At 42.9% G+C, this 3,845-nt stretch overlaps 1 pseudogene; it reads left to right on the top strand.

Moving 5' to 3' along the window:
- Window positions 1-2,171: 2,171 nt before the first annotated feature.
- On the top strand, window positions 2,172-3,371 carry LOC104983678 (annotated as a pseudogene).
- The last annotated feature ends 474 nt before the right edge of the window (window positions 3,372-3,845 follow it).

Here is a 3,845-nt window from a genome sequence, read left to right on the forward strand (position 1 = left end):
AAATATAGCAACCCAATAGCTCTGGAGTTGAATATGGCATGTGAGTGGGAGAAGGCTGTAATTTCTGACATCATGGTCGGGCAAGCTTGGCAGACAAACTGTGGACCGTGACAGATCAGGAGCTGGGTGATGGTACTTGAGACAGCATCCTAGGCAGGGAGAGCAGCAGAAGTCCTGAGAAGGCCCCGTCCTCTCTCCTCGGTGCCCTTGGGAGATTGGGTCCAGGAACCCTGCACCCACAGATACCAAAATGCATGGCAGTGCAAGTCTCTTATATAAAATGGTGTAGGATTTGCATGTAACTTAAGGGGATGCTCCCACATGCTTTAAATCATCCCCAGATTCCTTATAATACTTAATACAATGTCAATGCTCTGTAAATAGTTTCAAGTACACAAATATATATATATATATATATATATATATTACATTTTTATATATATATATATTTTCCAGCATGAGGCAGGTTCAAGTTTTGTTATTAGAACTCTCTGGATTTTTTTTTATATATTTTTGATCCATGAATAGAGTCCGATGCCTTCTGGACTCAGAGTGGAGGGAGTGAGGGACACCCCCAAGGGACAGATGGGGGCTCTTTTAGACATTTTATGTTGTTCAGCATTTCTGAGTGCTATTGGAGATCTATAGCAAAATGGCACCTACCAGCTCTCCTGTAGAGTTTGACAGGAGCACTGGGGCCATCATGGGGAGAAAGGCAAAAGTGGGGACTGGGGAAGGAAGTTTAAAACTGTCATGTCACTTAACTGAGTTTGAGATGTTTCCTTATGTATAAAATAAGGGTGTTAATAGTTATCTCAATGTTTCAGCCAATGATTCAATCAAGTACTAATTTTGTCTTTTGAAAGAAATAGAATCATCACCACTCATCTGCAGAGAATAAGTTCCAAGACCCCCAGTGGATATCTGTAACCTCACATAGTATCAAACCCTATATACATGGTGTTTTTGCTATACAAACATACCTGTGATGCAGTTTATTTTATAAAAGTACAGTAAGAGATTGGCAACTAATAATGACAGGAAAGTGAAAGTGAAGTCGCTCAGTTGTTTCCAACTCTTTACAACCCCTTGGACTGCACCTTACTACGCTCCTCTGTCCATGGGATTTCCCAGGCAAGAATTCTGGAGTGGGTTGCCATTATCTTTTGTGAAGGATCTTCCCGACCCAGGGATTGAAGCCGGGTCTCCTGAATTGTAGGCAGACAATTTACCATCTAAGCCACCAGGGAAGGTGTAATAATAACATAGAACAATTATAACAGTATACTTTTATAGAAGTTTTGTGAAAGTTTCCATGTAAAATATATTATTGTACTAATTTAGTGATGTTTTTCACCCTAAACACAATGGCACCCCACTCCAGTAGTCTTGCCTGGAAAATCCCATGGACAGAGGACCCTGGTGGGCTACACTCCATGGGGTCGCACAGAGTCAGACACAACTGGAGTGACTTCACTTTCACTATTCACTTCCATGCATTGGAGAAGGAAATGGCAACCCACTCCAGTGCTTCCTGGAGGACCCTGGTGGGCTACAGTCCATGGGGTCGCACAGAGTCGGACATGACTGAAGTGACTTAGCAGCAGAAGCAGCAGCAGCAGCAAGCACTTACTACACTCTGTGGCCATACCTTTTGCAGTTTGAGGTTTAACAGCAAAACTAATACAGATTTCTTTTCTCTTCTTCACATTCACCACAGATCTTAGCAACCTCAGCATGCAACTTTTCTCCTTTTAATCAAATTGAGAACTTTGATATTTTCACTTAAATGTAGCACTTAATGGATTCCCTCTAGCATGTCTAAATGGCCAGCATCACTCTAATATGCTTTGGGTTCATTATTGAGTAAAATAAGGGTGATTTGGTCACAGCTCTGTGACATCTCAACAGTCATTGTGGTAAACGAGTAACAACCGAGTGGGATGTGCAGGACTAAGGAACGATTCACATTTTGGGCAGGAGGAAGCAGGATGGTGTGAGATTCCAATCACACTCCTCAAAATGACATGCAATTTACAATTTATGAGTTATTTCTTTCTGGAATTTTCCATTTAATATTTTCAGAGAACAACCCTCAGGGTTAACTAAAACCACAGAGAGTGACACCTGGATTCAAGTTCAAAGCCAGTCATTTCTAACATTTTGAACAGAGTGACCAGACTCAGAAATGGAATCCCAGGGGGACCTGAATTCACCATGGCCCCTCCAGGAGTCTATTCTACAAATAATATGATTATGACCTTGGAAGGTCTCTTGACCTCACCAAGCCATGTTTATGGTGAGACACCATTTTCACAGATTCACGTAAATGACCAGGCATGCTTCAGTCTTATGGATCCAGACAGCACATGTAGTTTGGAAGGGCTGGAGAAAACAGACTTTTTGACTCTAGCAAGTCAGAGCAAGATTGTTGGTCCCAAGAAACAAAATCTGATCATGCTACTTGATGACTTTTACTATGGATAGCATACAAGAGATAGGCAGCCAGAACAGAAGACTCACACAGCCTCAGCTGAGCTGAGTGACTCACAGCCCTCAGCTGAGCTGTGTGACTCACAAGCCTCAGCTGCTTGAGAGTTCTAAAAAATGTCAAGTTTATGACCCAGGTGAGGAACCATCTGGAGTTTGAGAAGCAGAAGGGTGACAGCTAGGAAATCCACACTACTGGCCAGCACTGCAACCGCCAGTTTCCCAGCCCATTCCAGCTGCAGTATCACATTTAAAGTGGCCACACTTCTGGGGAGCCCTCCATGTTCTGTAAAATCTGTGAATTGTCCTTCAAAACACATCAGGTTCTCTTACAGCACATGAAGGACAGTCACAAACCTGGCGAAATGCCCTATGAATGCCACGTTTGCAATTACAGATCTTCAGCCTTTGCTGATATAGAGGCAAATTTTAGAACATGGCATGGAAACACAAACAATTTGCTTTGTCTGTTTTGCCTCAAATTTTTCAAACTGGTGATATCCTTCGTAAATCACACTTGGAGGCACTGGAACAAGAGGGTCTTTCCATGTTCCAAGTGCCTACTACAGTTATTGAAGTCGAAGGAAAATACAGAGCATCAAACCAATAATCATCAATCATTCAAAAAGCCAGAACAATTGCAAGGGTTGCCTACTGAAACAGAGGTCATGGTCCAAACTTCAGTTCAGCTGAGACTGAGTTGATTTCCCTAGGAGAGACAGCATCCATCATTGTGAGGAACACTGACTCCCAAGTGCCACCCAGAAAAACTACAAAGAAGATTGACTATGAACACAAACTACTCCAGACGTGTTGCAGCAAGGGATCTAGCTAAAAATTATGTTCTACCCACCTCCAGAAATTCAAAAAAGCCCTATTGAGGTTCAGCCAGCTGTACATAAAGACCCTGCTTGGCTTTTATTGTTCAGTTGCTCAGTCATGTCTGACTCCCTGTGACCCTATAAACTTCAGTACACCAGGCTTCCCTGTCCACCATCTCCTGAAGCTTGCTCAAATTCATTCCATTGGGTTGCTGATGCCATCCAACCATCTTGTCCTCTGTCACCTCTTGTGCTCCTTCCTTCGATATTTCCCAGCATCAGGGTTTTTTTCAGTAAGTTGACTCTTCCCATCAGGTGGCCAAATTATTGGAGCTTCAGCATCAGTTCTTCCACTGAACATTCAGGGTTGATTTCCCTTAGGATTGACTGGTTGGATCTCCTTGCAGTCTAAGGGACTCTCCAGAGTCTTCTCCATTCTCCAGGACCACAGTTCAAACAGATCAATTCAGCATTCAGCCTTCAGTCCAGCTCTTCCATCTGTATCTGACTCCTGGGAAAACCATAGCTTTGACT

Source organism: Bison bison, unplaced genomic scaffold, assembly GCF_000754665.1.
Source record: "Bison bison bison isolate TAMUID 2011002044 unplaced genomic scaffold, Bison_UMD1.0 scf7180017863149, whole genome shotgun sequence".
Lineage (NCBI taxonomy): Eukaryota > Metazoa > Chordata > Mammalia > Artiodactyla > Bovidae > Bison > Bison bison.